Here is a 19,453-nt window from a genome sequence, read left to right on the forward strand (position 1 = left end):
ATAGAAGGGATTATGAGCTGCATAAAGGGGAAACAAGGAGGTACCCACCCTGGAGGGGCTGGCAGGTCCCCGAAAGCTCAGTTATCCCTCTCACATATTGCAGCTGCTAATACCCTGCGGGAGGGTCCCACTACACAATAGAGGTTAGGTCATACCTGTAGTCTGCAGCCAGTGAAATTGATTGATGGCCTTGGTAGTGAACCTGAGGTCATGGTCGATGTAGCTGGTGTACCACTACCCTTTCTTGTGATACAGAGGAGGCCAGATCAGTGCTAAACTCCACCACAGGTGTAAAAACCACGGGTAAAACAATTTCGGCAATGGGAGTAATGGGAAAGGTGCAGCAATACCCTTTGAGTAGACCTGCAGAGATTACGATAGGGCCCTTGCAAACCAAACATTCTTACCTGTTTTCTGCATCAGCTCCAACTAATCTACTTGGCAGAGACTTGTTGTGTAAAATGCAGAGTGTCATATACTGTACCCCTGAGGGTGTGTTCTTAGATATCTCTGAGAACCATGCACAGGAGGTACAAGATATATTAGACACCCCTCAAATGCTAATGTTACACTCCACCGTTATAGACACATGTCCATCGCAGGTAGAGGAAATGATCTCGCAAATACTGGGTTCCCTTTGGACCAAAGATGGACAGGACACTGGATTGATGGCGAATGTAGCCCCACTAGTAGTACAAATAAAAGATGGCAGGATAGCTCCAAAAATCCCCCAGTACCCTCTGAAACCAGAGGTGGAATTAGGAGTATACCCCGTCATAGAACGACTGCTACAGCAGGGCATCCTAGTCAGGGTGTCTAGCAAAGCCAATAGTCCCATCTTCCCTGTGAAAAAGAGTGGGGGGAGGGGTTACAGGCTAGTGCAGGATCTAAGGGGGATAAACAAGATAGTAGAGAGTCAATTCCCAGTAGTGCCCAATCCAGCTGTCATCCTCATGCAGATTCCCTCAACCTCCAAGTTCTTTACTGTCATTGATCTCTGCTCTGCATTCTTTTCTGTCCCTCTCCACCCTGACAGCCAATACCTCTTTGCTTTCACCTACAGGGGAGTATAGTACACCTGGACTTGTCTCCCCCAATGTTTCATTGACAGCCCAAGTATTTTCTACCAGGCTTTACATGACTGTTTGCAATCTTTTTAACCTGAGAGAGGGTCGGTGCTAATACAATATGTCGATGACTTGTTGTTGTGCTCTGTCTCATTCGAATCATCCCTGGCAGACACTGAACAGCTCCTGTTTCATCTCTCCCAGACAGGACACAAGGTTTCAAAGGATAAGTTGCAGTTGTGTCGAACTAGGGTTAAATCATGGGAGACTGCTTGACGCAGGGACTTAGGCACCTGACCACTGACCGAATACAGGCCATCCGCGACATGACTCTGCCACAAACTCAGCAACAGATCCGCACTTTCCTCGGAATGTGTGGGTACTGTCGGAATTGGATTCCAGGGTTCTCTATTCTGGCACTACCTTTGCAAGAAATGGTCTCCTTGAATAAACCAGAACGGGTCTCTCACACAGATAAGTCTGAACTGGTGTTTGAGAGACTAAAACCGTGCTTGTCACAAGCACCAGCATTGGGTATGCCAGATTACGAGAAGCCCTTTGTATTGTACGGTACTGAAAGCGCTGGGTGAATGGCAGGAGTCTTAACACAGAAACATGGTAATGCCAGCAGACCGGTAGCCTACTACAGTGCACAGTTGGACACTGTAGCGCGGTCTCTCCACACTTGCTTGTGAAGTGTTGCAGCCATAGCTTTGCTGGTAAGTAAAAGCGAGTACGTAGTGTTAGGACACGACTTGACCATCCATACTGCCCAAACCAAACATGTCTCATCTGCTCGGTTTACAAAGTGGGAACTGTCACTGATGGCTCCTGTAAACATCACCATAAAGAGGTGCAGCACACTAAATCCTGCAACTTATTTGCAGAGTGTGCCTGGTCATGCACAAAGGGTGGAGGATGAGAATGATGGTGAAGGAGGATTTAGTGCAGACACTGATATGCATGATTGTATGGAATACCTGAAGTGTTAACCCACTGGAAGGAGTAGACTTTTACTTCTACACTGACGGTAGTTGCCACAGGCAGACAGAATCAGGAGACCTGTGCATTGGATACGCAGTTGTAGATTATGAAGGTATCATAGAAGCTGAACCCCTTGGCCCACCTCACTCAGCACAAGTCGCTGAGCTGGTAGCACTGACCAGAGCATGTGAGTTGGCTAAGGGTAAGTCAGCTAATATATACACGGACTCTAGGTACACCTTTGGAGTGGTGCATGGTTTTGGGGCCCTGTGGCACCTCAGAAATTTCATGACTTCAGCTGGCACACCTGTACCGCATGCGTCATACATCAAAAGGCTTCTGACAGCCATACAGGAACCGGACAGAGTGGCTGTTATCAAGTGTAAAGCACACCCTTACAACCAAGACCCAATTTCACTTGGTAACAGCCGGACAGATGAAGCTATAAAATCAGCAGCAAGCACCACCATACAAACCAACATCACATTACTGATGACATTTAACACAGTTAACATGCAACAATTAATCAAAATGCAAAATTTGTGTTCCCTACAGGAGAAGGTGGTCTGGAAGGCGAAGGGATATGGTCAGGAGTCCTCAGGACTTTAGACAGATGGACACGGTAAGCCAGTGGCCCCCAGGGCATATCTCCTGAGCCTAGCTGAGGCGGCACATGGTCTGACTCATCTGGGCAAGGAAGGTATGTGCAAATTGGTAAAAGCCTACTGGAGTGCACCAGGGTTCTCTTCTCATGCAGGTAAGAAAGCAATGACATGTCTTACTTGCTTGAGGAAGAATATTGGTAAGGCAATACCAACAGAGCCATCCCATATTCCTCCTAAAGATGGACCTTTTCAGGTGATCTGAATCGACTTCATACAGTTACCACCCTGTAGGAATTTAAAGTATGTGTTAGTATGTACCGATGTCTTTTCAAACTGGGTAGAAGCATTCCCCGCTACCCCAAATACAAAGAAAATTGTGCAGTAATTTCTGTGCAGATATGGTATCCCTAGAATGATTGAAAGCGATAGGGGTACCCGTTTTACAGGTGAATTCTTTCAGGTCATGTGCAAACTGATGGGTATTAATAGTAAGCTGCATACTCCATACCGGCCACAGGCAAGTGCGAAGGTGGAGAGAATGAACAGCACTATTAAGAACAAGCTGAGCAAAGTGATGACTGAAACTGGATTGTTGTGGCCAGGAGCATTGCCACCAGTGTTGTACAGCATCAGGACCACTCCCAGGTCACTGCTTAACTTATCACCCTTCAAAGTTCTTTTTGGGCGACAGCCACATGTAATGATAGACCCCCAGGATGATTTGAAGTGCAATAACGAAATAACTGCAATATTTGGTTAGGATGAGCCAGCAACTGAGAAATCAGCAAAGGAATCTAAAACTGGTGATTCCTGACCTACCAAGCAGTAATTGTCATGACATTGAACCTGGGGATTATGTGATGATTCTAAATTTTTTATGCTGAGGTTGCCTCATAGACAGGTGGGAAGGACCGTATCAAGTTTTGTTGACCAGCATGACAGCACTAAAGGTTGCAGAGAGAGAGACTTGGGTTTACTCGTCCCACTGCAAGAAGGTTGCTGACCTGGAGAAAACTTGTGACAAAGTGAAATTGGAAGAGAACCTCATATCAATAGAGAATCTGTTCCGGGAAAGCTAAATGGCAGGACTGTTGGGTGGCACCTGAGCGCAGAGAACAACAAAATCAAGGATGGTTCTATTACCATATTTCTTTTTTCACCCCCCTCCCCCACTGCATTTTTCTTTTTCTTCTCTTCCTATTTTTGCTCCTTAATGAAATGGATCCACACCAAGAGATTGTGTTCCGGCCTTTTTTTGTGACTGTTTTTGATCAGGACAATCTGTTTTTGTGAGGGCCCCCGAGACGTCGAGCAAGGATCTGGAATGGGTTCTAATGGAGAGTATGGATTCGTAGGACCCCAGGAGCAGCATATCACTCTAGTAAAGGCTGATATCAGTAAGAGATCTGGTAGTCACGGAGCTCGGAGGCAATGTGAAGGGTTATTGTCTGATGAATAGTGTATATGTAAGCATTGCGAAAACATAGTCAAATATGGGTGCATCCAGAGATGTCAGTCAAACCGTAATATCAACATTGGCCGACATTCTTTGAGTGATTACCAGTCATTAGTCGGTACGGTCTTAAACCAAACAGAATGCTGGGTGTGCTCACAGGTACCTCAAGGACAGAGTAAGTCGGGATTAGTGCCATACCCTTTAACGATAGATGAGGTACTCGAATTACGGGGTGGGAGACCGGTGGTCAATATATCTAGGCCCCCTAGCTTGAAGCTCCACCAGTACCACGTATATAGGTCACTGTTATGCTTTAATGTGTCCAATTTCCGGAAACCAGGACATTGGGAAGTGACATGGAATAACCAGACAATGACCTTTTCACACAGAGCTGATAAAATACCTATCGACTCCGAACTTGTATGTAAGATAGCCACAAGTGGGAAGTATTTTTGGTATAGGTATACACGTGGGATCAAAACCATGTGGGTTGGAAAAGTATCGAAGGGGTATTGTGCCCACATCATCCAGCCCGATACTTTTACTGAGCAAATGAGAGAACTAGGGATTGGTTTCTTTTATAAGGAAGATATGTGATATGGTGTTGTCGCATTTTGTCCCTTATGTTCTCCCAGATGATGCCTTCTTCATATGTGGAAGGAAAGCATACAAGTGGCTTACTCCGAGCTCTGAAGGGTTGTGTTATATTGGCAGAGTACTACCAGAGGTAACGACCATAGCACACGACAAAATGAAATACATTCACCGCAATGCTCAGACTCCTTATACTCACACCCATTATGAACACATCATTAAGAGACACCTCATAGGGCAGAGCATGCAGCCTCTGATTTGATCCATGAATCCACTGGGATTCAGTTCCTCCTCGCATCAGATATCACCCGTACTGCCAGAGGAACTCTAAATTATAGGTACATCCATGCGCTAGTGGACTTGATAGATAATATCACGAGATGTATGATGACACCTTCAGGTACTGTATATGGGCAGGGAGTTGCAAACCTACAAGAAGGAGCTGGTCCAGCACAGGATGGTCCTGAATTATGTCACGGCTGTGACAGGTGGGTACTGTGTTACTTTGGCAACTCAATATGGTGTGACGTGCTGTACGTATATTACGAATAGCACTGACGACCCAACAGAGATCATCAATCAAAATATGGACGAGATCTTGCATTTAAAGTGGGAGTTCTGACGGAAACACAACCTTACTTTGGCGGATGTGGGTAATGAATTGACTGGCTGGGCCTCATGGTTGAACCCACTCAAATGGTTTTCTGGATTAGGAGAGTGGGCACAAAATGTAATTGCGAGTGTAGGAAAGTTTCTCCTTTTGTATCCTGGGTGTCGTCATAATTATTGGTCTGATATTCAGATGTGTTCGAATTCTGAAGTGGCGCAAACACAGGACAAATTTGATGAGTCTAAGGAGTGAGGGCATTGTTTCAGCAGCAGATTTGATTTATGACCCATCCGTAGAAACAGTGTTATGATAAGGATTGCAAATGAATTTCATGGCTTGTTTCTTTCACCATTTCTTTCTGTTTCCCCCTCTACCCAGAAACACCCAACCGGAAAAGACTTCAACCATACCCAAACTTATGTGAATGTATTTTTAAGTATCTTACTTTCATCTCTGCAATCTTCAGTTAATGGCACACATAGTCGATAAATGTTATCCACACGTAACAGAATACACATGTTCCCCCTCCATGTATCATCAGATAAATGTGCTCCCCATTTGTTGGTATAAGAAGCCAAAAAGGTGAGGGCTAATGGCCTTTGCCTAGAAAGAGCTCGGTAGTATTTGTTTGCCCATTTACAGACCCTTAATACAGGATGAGAAGGAGTTAATGTATACTTCGCAATACCTCGAAGCTTACTTAGAACATATACGGCACGATGATATATGCCCCTCAGACATTGATTCATACATACAGGCTTTTTCCTATCCCACTAGGCTATACATTTCCCACCTACAAATCTTCTCCGGATACATTTATTTTTGTATATAATGTATATGTAATATTTTCTGTTTTATTAGTAATATGTGGCAGTTATTGTTGACTGCCAAAGGGTGGTCTGTCGAAGTCGAAAATATTATAGTAATATGCATCACGTACAAACACCACACAGATGGCCTCCATGTGGGTGCTTGTTCTGCCATGCGTGCACGTACTCGCACGTTACGTATATTGGCTCACGCGGTCCTGCGTATTAGCACGTGGTATGAGTAAATACGGTAGCATATGCATTCACATGGAAAAGCCACAAAGACATATCTGATATTTAATCCACATAGTGCATAATTTACACATAGCCCACATACACCACACCAGCGAGTTACATTTGCTTTAAAGGTATAGCAACAAAGGGATTCGACTTTACAGGTTATGAGGGGACAGAATTAGGTTAGGAGGTGGTGTTTGGTATCCAGCTGTACAGTATTTCAAGGGAAATATTCCGATAGCAGTTTGCAGAAGGTAGCACGCTCCTGTGCATAGATATGCGCAGGGACAGAATATTAATAGTACACTGTATTTACTGTACTCTTGATATTCGGCGGTAACCCAGTGGAGAACATCTGCAAGTGCACCTGGACCAGGCATCGCCCACCTATTCAAACCAACCTATGACCCCTCCTGTACTGCAAATGACTAGCCCTTTGAACTATGGGTGAAGAGATTACAGTTTCTATTGTTTCATGATTTGGACTAATGTATAATAACCAAGTCTCCTGGCCGATCAGACACATTCTCTGAAGGTCATCTATCCAGATTAATTGAGGAGCGGAACTGGGAGGCGCTGGCGAACAAACGTATGTATCCACTGATTGTAGCCTCTTCTCTTATGTGATTGTATTTCTGTTGTACCCCCCTTTTGAGTAAATAATTGTTGCTGGGTTGGACCTCAACATTACATATACAATTGGTGTCGCATTTCCTTTCCTGTTAGGGGTTATAAAGTGTATTCCGCCGCATGTGTAGCTACTTTGTGCTTACAGCGTGTCGGTGTGGTTACGCAACGTGTGCGCATTTGATAGGGGTTACACACACATGCTTAGCGGTCGCAGCGGCCTGAACTTCTGTGCATCTAAGGTATTGCAGGAAAAGGAGAAGAGAAAAGAATGTCTCTTTTACTGGCGCACAAATGATGATTTTAAAAATTAACTTTTAATAAATTCATTAAAATTGTCTAAACACGAAATAAAGTACAATAAATTTGTGTAATGTAATTACCATATATAGTAAATGGAAATAATCTTATTAATATCAAGGTTCGCTACCTGTGTCGTGTCTTTATTGATCCAAATTGACTATGTCAATTAGTCTAATATTGAATTACTGGACACTATATAATATTAATTGAATGTATATTAGTAATTCACTTGACAAATGTCAGAACCTGGCAATAGTTCTACATATTATACACTTGCAGCATTCTTTCCACAATATTTTCCCTTATTCCAAATCAAATAGTATAATCCCCTACAGTAATTATTCCTGTTATAGTATAGTACAGTATGGTTGCTGGGGACGTCTTTAATGAAAAGAAAGGGAACATCTAATGTATCTCCTTATGGGTAAAATACTTGCAAGCTAAGTGCTATAGATAGCACCAGCATGTAGATAAATGCTGAGTGTTAAGTGAGTAATGCAGATAAATAGGGATATTTAATAATTCTTCCACTATTCTATAGTTTTTGCACATGTACATATATCTTCATAATTGGTGTTATTCATGTGTCCCCACTAAAACAATTACATGTGCATTTAAGTATGTCCCTATATGTTTTTCAAAAAGATGGGACACTGAAAATCACCATTATATTTGCTATAGAAAATGCTTTGAGTGGGAAAGGATATAGTTTTCCACAAAAGCTACATTTATTAATAACATGTAGCAACTGAATTGTAGTGACTCCCTAAATTACGAGTCAGTTAATGTAATGTTCCACAGTAGTTGTTATTATTGTTGTAATAAAATACAATATAGCTGCTGGGGAGAGCTTTTCATAAACAGGAAGGAAGCACCATGTGTGCCTGCTTATACAATATTTGTAAGCTAAATTGTTATTAAGTTGCTCTATAGTGCAGCCTGTGAATGCATTCGTTCTGCTGGGAGAGTCACCTTAAATAAGTGGAAACATATTATGCAACAGTAACTACATTTATTACCATGGATACCATATAACTATTGTATCACACTAATGTGTGTAATCCTTGTAGTTCAGTAGCTGTATGGTAATTAAATTATTCCTATCACTAATTGATACACATGAGAGCACATAAAGTTAGAAAAGTATACAATTCTGATCTCTCATTCATTTTAAAAGAAATCTAATACAAATTGTATATTGTGATTTACATTTGCTAGAGATAGCACTTAAATAGAGGAGGAGATAGCTCTCCACACTGACTGGCAGCAGTGGCTTACTTAGCTGCAGGCCAGTTAATATGATCTCCCACAGCAGCTCTCTCTCATATATAATATGCTGCTCATGCATATCAATGGTAATGCTGCAGTACCCTAGTTCCCTATTCCTTCTCTGCAGTAAAAACTATGCCATTGGATATCTCTATTACAAATCTAAATACATTCTTTTTGTGACCAGGTAGCGGCCATGACGCCGCCGACACTTGTTTCGTGCAATTAAGACTTTTTCACAGCGGAGGCCGCGGCTGACGTAATCGCCACTCTGACACTCTGCATGCAGAAGCTCAGGGACGGCGGCGGAGGCCGCGGGAGACGCCATGCCAGATGTAATAAGGCGTTACTGTGACAGCGTCTCAGAGAGACAGGAGAGGATGCAGGAATGTGAACATTAGGATAACAGATGGGATCCGGTCCTGGAGCGCTGAGCCAGCCTTAGGAGGCATCTGATGGGTAAGAAATGGCGTCTAGATACCCGGATCGTGACAGCACCCCCCCCTTTAGGAGTGGCCCCAGGACACTTCTTTGGCTTTTGAGGAAACTTGGAATGGAATCTCTGGACCAAGGCAGGAGCATGGACATCAGAAGCATTGGTCCATGAACGTTCCTCAGGGCCGTAACCCTTCCAGTCAATAAGATACTGTAGTTGACCGTAACGGTGACGTGAGTCCAGGATCTTGGCCACTTCATACTCAACGCCTCGTTGAGTTTGGACTTTCGGAGTTGGAGGAAGTGAGGAATGAAACCGATTCAAGATCAGTGGTTTCAACAGGGAAACATGGAATGTCCTGGGTATTTTTAAGAAGGGAGGCAACTGAAGTCTGTAAGCAACAGGATTGATGACTTGTTCAATCTTGAAAGGACCGATATAGCGAGGTGCAAACTTCATACTGGGAACTCTTAACCTCAAATTCTTCGTGGATAACCATACCCGATCACCCACCTTGAGAGCAGGAACTGCTCGACGCTTCTTATCCGCAAACTTCTTGTACCTGAACGATGCCTTGAGCAGAGCTGATCGTACGCTCTTCCAGATATTGGCAAACTGATGCAAGGTGATATCCACTGCGGGAACAGAAGTTGCTGGAAGCGGTTGGAACTCAGGGACTTTAGGGTGGAATCCAAAGTTAGTGAAGAATGGTGTTGAAGCAGATGAAGAATGATACTGGTTGTTATGACAGAACTCGGCCCAGGGAAGTAATTGAACCCAGTCATCTTGAGAGGAGGACACATAGATGCGGAGGAAGGCCTCCAAGTCCTGATTCACCCTCTCGGTTTGACCATTGGTCTGAGGATGGTAAGCCGTTGAAAACTTTAGCTTGACTTGAAGGACTTGACATAAACTTCGCCAGAATTTGGCTGTGAATTGAACTCCTCGATCTGAGATAATTTCTTCAGGAAGACCGTGGAGTCGGAAGATCTCTTGTATGAATACTTGAGCCAACTTGGAAGCTGACGGAAGACCGGTGAGAGGAATGAAGTGTGCCATCTTGGTGAACCGGTCAACTACCACCCAGATGGTATTGAACTTGTTGCACATGGGTAAATCTGTAATAAAATCCATTGACAAATGGGTCCAAGGTCGACGGGGAACAGATAGTGGAACCAGTTGCCCCGCAGGCGACTGGCGGGATACCTTATGTTGAGCACACTTTGGGCAAGATGCAATAAACTCCAAGACGTCCTTTTTCAGAGTTGGCCACCAATAGGACCTAGAGATAAACTCCAGGGTTTTTTGGATACCTGTATGTCCGGCAAAACGGGAAGCATGGGCCCAATGCATGAGCTTCTTCCTTAGCATCGGTTTCACAAAACTTTTCCCTGATGGGGGCGTAGAGTCCATCCCTACCGTGGAGAATGCCAACGGATTTATAATAGGATGCTTGTCTGAAGACTCTGACTCATTTTCTTGCTCCCATGAGCGGGAAAGGGCATCGGCCTTGCGATTCTGAGAGCCCGGACAGAACTGGAGTTTAAAGTCGAACCTGGAAAAGAAAAGTGCCCATCTGGCCTGACGAGGGTTGAGACATTGTGCGCCTTTCAGATATAAAAGGTTCTTGTGGTCTGTAAGTATGGTGATTGAATGAGAAGCTCCCTCCAACAGATACCTCCACTCTTCTAGAGCGAGCTTGATGGCTAGCAACTCCTGGTCGCCAATGGCATAGTTGCGCTCAGCTGGGGAGAACTTCCGGGAGAAGAAACTGCAAGGGTGTAAATGGCCATCTTTAGCCCTCTGAGATAACACCGCTCCTACTCCAACGGAGGAGGCATCCACCTCTAAGATGAAAGGAGAGTCGATGTCAGGCTGTTTCAGAACAGGCGCAGAGATGAACCTTTGTTTTAAAAGATGAAATGCTTGCATGGCTTCTTCAGACCACTTGGACGGGTTAGCACCCTTCTTAGTGAAAGCAGTAATAGGCGCCACAATGGTGGAAAAGTCTCGTATAAACTTTCGGTAATAGTTGGCGAACCCCAAGAACCTCTGGACCCCTTTGAGGGTTAAGGGTATCGGCCAATTTTGGATTGCTTGTAGTTTCTCAGGATCCATCTCTAGTCCGGAACCGGACACAATGTACCCTAGAAACGGAATGGACTTGACTTCAAAGACGCATTTCTCTAATTTGCAATAGAGATGATTGACACGGAGACGGGACAGAACCTCTTTAACCCAAAAACGATGTTCCTCTAAATCGTTGGCAAAAATGAGGATATCGTCTAGATAGACCACGACATGACGGTACAGAATGTCTCTGAAGATCTCATTGACAAAATGCTGGAAGACAGCTGGAGCATTGCTCAATTCGAAGGGCATGACGAGGTACTCATAATGTCCGTCACGGGTGTTAAAGGCAGTCTTCCACTCGTCACCCTCACGGATCCGGATGAGATTGTATGCACCTCTCAAGTCCAGCTTTGTAAAGATGGTAGCTCCGCTAACTCTGTCAAAGAGCTCAGTAATCAGGGGTAAAGGATAACGGTTCTTGATGGTAATGTCGTTCAAACCTCTGTAGTCGATGCACGGCCGCAGACCACCATCTTTCTTTTTTACAAAAAAGAAGCCTGCGCCGGCTGGAGAAGAAGAAGGTCGAATGAACCCCTTTGCTAGGTTCTCTTTAATATATTCCTCCATAGAATGCGTCTCAGGCAGAGACAACGGATAAGTTCGGCCTCGAGGTGGAACCTTCCCTGGAACGAGATCAATCGGGCAGTCCCATTCTCTATGAGGAGGAAGGATATCAGCAGAAGCTTTACTGAACACATCCGTGAAATCTTGATATGGAGGAGGTGGAACATCAGACGACCTGGGGGAGGAAGAACAGACAGGCAATACTTTAAACAAACATGTCTCAGCACAGGAGGAACCCCATGCCAGGATTTGCGTAGTCGTCCAATCAATTGTAGGATTGTGAAGACGGAGCCATGGAAGGCCCAGGACCACAGGATGTGTGGCTCTTGGAATCACTAAAAAAGAAATAAGTTCGGAATGAAGAACTCCCACTCTCAGACGAACTGGTAGAGTCCTTAAAGAAATAACTGCATCAAAAATTTTGCTGCCATCCACGGCAGTTAAAGAAATGGACGAAGGAAGTCTCTCGGTGGGTAGGGACCACCGTTTAACATAGGCTTCGGTAATAAAGTTCCCAGCTGCTCCGGAATCAAGGAGGGCAATGACGTTCCGATAACGTTGAGCAACTTGAAGCGAGACTGGGAGATTACAATCTTGAGGAGATGGAGAGGAGATCATTACTCCTAGCCGGCCCTCTCCTTGGCGAGCTAGGATTTGGAGTTTCCCGGACGTTTGGGACAGGCATTAATGGTGTGAGACGGAGCTGCACAATAGAGACAGAGAGACTCGGAGAGACGTCTTCGGCGCTCAGCAGGAGTTAAACGGGAACGGCCAAGTTGCATGGGCTCATCTTTAGAAGGTGACAGTTGACGAGGAGGAGGAGCAGAAGATTTTGGAGCAGATGATCTTCCACGCTCAGTTGCTCTCTCTCTGAAACGTAAATCACCTTTCGTGCAGAGTGAGATTAGCTCATCTAACTTAGAAGGTAAGTCTCTGGTAGCTAACTCATCTTTAATACGCTCAGATAAGCCATGCCAGAATGCAGCATACAGGGCCTCGTCGTTCCATGCCAGTTCGGATGCCAGGATCTGGAACTGTATCAGATATTGTCCTACAGTACGTGACCCCTGGCGTAAACGGAGAATCTCGGATGAAGCTGAGGTTACCCGGCCTGGCTCGTCGAAGATGCGCCTGAATGTTGACACGAAGGCAGTGTAGGAAGATAGCAGGGTGTCGGACCTCTCCCATAACGGTGATGCCCAATCAAGGGCTGAGCCACTGAGAAGAGAAATAATGTAGGCAATTTTTGTACGGTCACTGGGAAAATTGCCAGGTTGTAGCTCAAACTGAATCTCACACTGGTTGAGAAATCCCCTGCAGAATCTTGGAGATCCGTCAAATTTTGCTGGCGTTGGAAGATGAAGACGTGGAGCAGAAATGGGTAAGGTGGGTGGGGTTATAGCTGGAGTCACTGTGGTTGACGCACCAGACGCGCCTGATCCACGGAGAGTTGTCTGAATCCCATCCAGCCGAGTAGAGAAATCCTGGAGACAGCGGATGATGTGGCCCTGTGCAGCCTCCTGATGTTCTAGTCGGGCTGCCAGTTCTTGCATCGGCCTGGCCGCTTGATCCTGGTCTCCGGCTGGATTCATTAGGTCAGTGCTTACTGTCACAACTGAGGGCCTGAGCTGACGGGAGGCAGCCTCAGTTGTAGGGGCTGAGATGTACCGGAACCTGGGAGGTTGTATCAGACCCCTGGACATGTAAGTAACATGAATAATAACTGCCCGAAGGCGTGACCACGACAACTTAGATAAAAGTCAATGATGTTTATTATGACAACTCCGCAACACAGCAGCAGTAAAAGAAAACGTAAAAGTCAGCAAAGAATAAATACAGTTCCTGGGTACTACAGGATGGCAGGAGCCACAGGGCACTGGTAGTGTGAGATAGTTCTTATAATCTTCTAGATGGAAAGTCCTTACCAGGCCCGACTGTAGCAATGGAGATAACCCAGGATTGTACCAGCTGGTGTTCCAGGAAAAGCTGGGTTGCTGAAGATAAAACGGCTGCTGTGGATACTGGCTGGAACCAGACTGTTGTTAGCACGGAGTGGATACTGGCTGGAACCAGTTAAATAATAAATGAACTTGGGAGCGATGAAATATGAACTGAAATGTAGAACTTGAGAGCGGAGAAATAATAATACCGGTGGAGAGTGGTAAAGTGTAGAAAGGACACCGGCCCTTTAAGAGAAGCTGTACTCTGCTGGAAGCTGGGCTGGAAGCAGGTAATGTTGTAGCTGGAAACAGATGAATCCACAATGGATTGGAGAGTCAGGCTACACCGCAGGTGGAATGCTGGTGCGGGTCTCTATGGTGGAAGTCTTGAGACAGGAGCTGGAACCTGGAAGACAATCACAGGAGAGAGACAAACAGGAACTAGGTTTGACAACCAAAGCACTGACGCCTTCCTTGCTCAGGCACAGTGTATTTATACCTGCAGCAAGGAAGGGATTGGCTAGGCAATTATGCAGATTAACAATACTGACAACAGATTGGAGGAAATGATCAGCTGACAGAATCCAAGATGGCTGCGCCCATGCAGACACTTGGAGGGAAGTTTGGTTTGTAATCCATGTGGTAATGAAAACAGTAATGGCGGCGCCGGCCACTGAAGACAGGAGACGCAAGGCTGACAAGTGCACATCCAACCACGCGGACACAGCGGAGGCCGCGGCTGACGTAATCGCCACTCTGACACTCTGCATGCAGAAGCTCAGGGACGGCGGCGGAGGCCGCGGGAGACGCCATGCTAGATGTAATAAGGCGTTACTGTGACAGCGTCTCAGAGAGACAGGAGAGGATGCAGGAATGTGAACATTAGGATAACAGATGGGATCCGGTCCTGGAGCGCTGAGCCAGCCTTAGGAGGCATCTGATGGGTAAGAAATGGCGTCCAGATACCCGGATCGTGACACTAAGGAAGCCACTGCTGCCAGTCAGTGTGGAGAGCTATGTCCTCCTCTATTTAAGTGCTATCTCTAGCAAATGTAAATGTGAATCACAATATACAATTTGTATTAGATTTCTTTTAAAATGAATGAGAGATCAGAATTGTATACTTTTCTAACTTTATGTGCTCTCATGTGTATCAATTAGTGATAGGAATAATTTAATTACCATACAGCTACTGAACTACAAGGATTACACACATTAGTGTGATACAATAGTTATATGGTATCCATGGTAATAAATGTAGTTACTGTTGCATAATATGTTTCCACTTATTTAAGGTGACTCTCCCAGCAGAACGAATGCATTCACAGGCTGCACTATAGAGCAACTTAATAACAATTTAGCTTACAAATATTGTATAAGCAGGCACACATGGTGCTTCCTTCCTGTTTATGAAAAGCTCTCCCCAGCAGCTATATTGTATTTTATTACAACAATAATAACAACTACTGTGGAACATTACATTAACTGACTCGTAATTTAGGGAGTCACTACAATTCAGTTGCTACATGTTATTAATAAATGTAGCTTTTGTGGAAAACTATATCCTTTCCCACTCAAAGCATTTTCTATAGCAAATATAATGGTGATTTACAGTGTCCCATCTTTTTGAAAAACATATAGGGACATACTTAAATGCACATATAATTGTTTTAGTGGGGACACATGAATAACACTAATTATGAAGATATATGTACATGTGCAAAAACTATAGAATAGTGGAAGAATTATTAAATATCCCTATTTATCTGCATTACTCACTTAACACTCAGCATTTATCTACATGCTGGTGCTATCTATAGCACTTAGCTTGCAAGTATTTTACCCATAAGGAGATACATTAGATGTTCCCTTTCTTTTCATTAAAGCCGTCCCCAGCAACCATACTGTACTATACTATAACAGGAATAATTACTGTAGGGGATTATACTATTTGATTTGGAATAAGGGAAAATATTGTGGAAAGAATGCTGCAAGTGTATAATATGTAGAACTATTGCCAGGTTCTGACATTTGTCAAGTGAATTACTAATATACATTCAATTAATATTATATAGTGTCCAGTAATTCAATATTAGACTAATTGACATAGTCAATTTGGATCAATAAAGACACGACACAGGTAGCGAACCTTGATATTAATAAGATTTATTTCCATTTACTCTATATGGTAATTACATTACACAAATTTATTGTACTTTATTTCGAGTTTAGACAATTTTAATGAATTTATTAAAAGTTAATTTTTAAAATCATCATTTGTGCGCCAGCAAAAGAGACATTCTTTTCTCTTCTCCTTTTCCTGCATAATATTACTTGTCTCTGGTAGCACCCCCGAACGTCCTATAATCAATACTTAATGTAACTGATGGACATTTATTGGGGCCTCTTCTTACAAATATTTAGAATTCAATAGCTGGTGCAGAACATATCCCCTTCCCCCCATTCCCTGCATATCTCATCTAAGGTATTGTTCTTTTCCTGAAAGTTAATCAGACTTAACAATGCTCAGAAAATAGTGCACCTGGGGGCATTATTGGACACCCACAACCAACGGTTGTTTTTGTCTCCAGAGAAGGTCCTGAAACTTCAGGACAAGATACGATGCTTCCTATCTCGCCCACGTGTGTCGATACATTCGGCGGTGCAAGTACTAGGCCTCATGGTGTCGGCTTTCGATGTGGTAGAGTATGCTCAATTTCATTCCTGCACTCTGCAGAGGTTAATCCTTTCCAACTGGGATGGACTGCCTCGCCGGATCAGTACTCACATGATCTCCTTAACTCCAGAGATTCACATGTCACTGACCTGGTGGCTACAGGACCAGCAATTGAGCCAGGGCCGTCCCTTCTGGATCTCCAACTGGGTCCTTCAAACGGCGGACGCCAGTCTGCGAGGTTGAGGCGGGGTGTTGGAGCAACACTCTGTTCAGGGTCGGTGGACCAGGGAGGAATCTCTCCTCCCTATAAACATTCTGGAGTTGTGGGCAGTGTTAAATGGTTTGGAACTGGCCCTGCCTCTGGTACAGAAGAGGCCTGTTCAAGTACAGTCGGACAACACCACCATGGTGGCATACATAAATCATCAAGGCAGCACTCGAAGCAGCATGGCCATAATGGAAGTGTCAAAGATACTTCTTTGGGCGGAATGCCATCTGCCAGCTATATCGGCAGTGTTCATTCTGGGTGTCCTCAACTGGGAAGCGGACTTTTGTCAGTCGTCATGACGTACACGCCAGAGAGTGGAGCCTTCATCCAGAAGTCTTCCAACTTCTAGTGTACAAGTGGGTCCTACCAGATGTAGACCTGATGGCGTCTCGACACAATCACAAGGTTCTGATCTTCGTATCAAGGACAAGGGCTCCTCAAGCACTGTTCGTGGACCAGCTGGCAATTCCATGGAATTTTCGGCTGCCATATGTGTTCCCTCCGGTGTCACTTCTCTCCAGGGTAATAAGGAAGTTCAAGTAAGGAGGAGGAATACTACTTCTAATCGCTCCAGCGTGGCTCAGATGGCCTTGGTTCTCAGCCCTACAGGGTCTCTCGATAGAGCATCCTCTTCTACTTCCGCAATGATCAGACCTCCTCATTCAGGGCCTTTGTGTCTACTAGGATCTGTCTGGACTGGCTTTGATGGCGTGGCTCTTGAAGCTTCGGTTCTGAGGGCCAAAGGTTTTTCTGAGGCGGTCATTAAAACTATGTTGAAGGCCCATACACCGGCTTTTGCTCGGATTTATCATAGGATCTGGAATTCTTACTTCCCCTGGTGTGCGGCTAAGAGTTATAATACATACAAGTTCAGTGCTGCCAAACTCTTGGCTTTCCTGCAACAGGGCCTGGACTTAGGCCTTCATCTGGCCTCCCTCAAGATTCATATTTCTGCCTTGTCGATATGGTTTCAGAGAAAAATTGCAAGGGTGTTTTACAGATTCAACCTCCCTATGTCCCTCCTGTGGCTCCTTGGGATTTGTTGGTTGTTCTGGATGCTTTACAGGAGTCTCCATTTGAACCTCTTGAGTCTGTGGACCTTAAGGGGCTTACTCTTAAGGTCTTGTTTTTGCTGGCTATTGACTCTGCTTGACGGGTTTCACACCTGGGTGCTTTATCCTGTTGGTCACACTTTCTGATTTTTCACCGTGACCGGGTGGTTCTTAGAACTCGCCTTGGTTATCTGCCTAAGGTGGTGTCGTCTTTCCACCTTAACCAAGAGATTGTGGTTCCGGCCTTTACCTCTCCAGGTTTATCCTCCAAAGAGCTGTCTTTGGATGTGGTACGGGCTCTCCGTATTTATGTGAAGAGAACAGCTTCGCTTAGGAGTTCTGAATTTCTCTTGGTTTTTGGTTTTCACAAATGTGTCTGGCCTGCGAATAAGCAGACCTTGGCCAGGTGGATTAGAATGGTGATTGCACATGCTTCTGTGCAGGCTGGCCTACCAGCTCCTGCTTCATCAAAGCCCATCCTACTCGGTCCGTTGGACCTTCTTGGGCGGCCCGCCATGGTGCGACCCTTGAACAATTGTGCAAGGTGGCTATGTGTTCCTCAGTGAACACGTTCATAAGGTTCTATGCCTTCGATACTTCCGCCTCCCAGAAGGCCTCCTTTGGATGTCGTGTTCTTGTGCACAATACAGTGCATCCCCTTCCATGAGCAACTGCTTTAGGACATCCCCAATGTAATTCCCTGTGGAATCACAGTGTACCCCGCTGCAAAAAAATGAGATTTATGGTAAGAACTTACCTTTGTTAAATCTCTTTCTGCGAGGTACACTGGATTCCACAGGGCGCCCACCCTGACTCACTTAGCTTCTTTGGGTTTGTATGGCATTAGCCACTGGTACCTTCTCCTGTCATGAGAATGTAGTTGCATGTGGCTACTAACTATTGTCGTCTCTTTTACCTGCTACTGCATTGGACTGGTTAACAAAACTAAGCTCCAGTGCCTGGAGGCGGAGATATAGAAAAGGCGGCTCTATGCATCCTGGGAACAGTCAAAGCTTTTAGCCTGTTGGTGCCTCGGATCAAGATCCAACTCTACACCCCCGATGTACTTCCCTGTGAAATCCAGTGTACCTCGCAGAAAGAGATTTAACAAAGGTAAGTTTTACCATAAATCTCCTTTTTACCTCCCAGTATTTAGTATTTCTAGTTACTGGGATGAGTTTTAATTCCCTTTTTAAATATTGGGACTACCTCTGCCATTCGCCAGTCCTTTGGTATCATGCCTGATGTAACTGTCATCAATAAGCATCACACCCCCTTTCATGTGTGCTTCTCCTTAGATGCTGGTGGTCACCACTCATACTGACACCATTGCTAACCCTAGACCTACATCCAAACCTAGTCCTAACCATAATGAGACCCAATTTCTAGCATAAACAATTTGCTTATGTCAATAAAAAATAGATTGAAGAGTGAAGAAATATAACAATATTATATTCAGAATTTCAATAAATTAACATCTCCAGTTCAACAGCTTGTTGGGTGCTGCCTTAATTACCAGTCTTAAACATTGAAAAATCATTCAATAATAATTCAAAGGGCTCCAACTCATAGGCAATAGAGATATTTATTGTGACCACCCAGTGCTGTATAAATTAATATAGTCACCTGTTCAGCTTATACATCTCTATCCTATAAATAGAATGAGCCTGACACTGTTATCTTATTCAAATAACATATCAAAATAACATGATACTTAAGTGTCTTGAATATCTGTCAACTTTAGTCCCCTGCCGGACCACTCAAAGACCATCATATTAGCCGCACAGAAAAACCCAAATGATCTATTACTGTAAGCTCTCTA

This window comes from Pseudophryne corroboree, chromosome 4, assembly GCF_028390025.1.
Source record: "Pseudophryne corroboree isolate aPseCor3 chromosome 4, aPseCor3.hap2, whole genome shotgun sequence".
Classification (NCBI taxonomy): Eukaryota; Metazoa; Chordata; class Amphibia; order Anura; family Myobatrachidae; genus Pseudophryne; species Pseudophryne corroboree.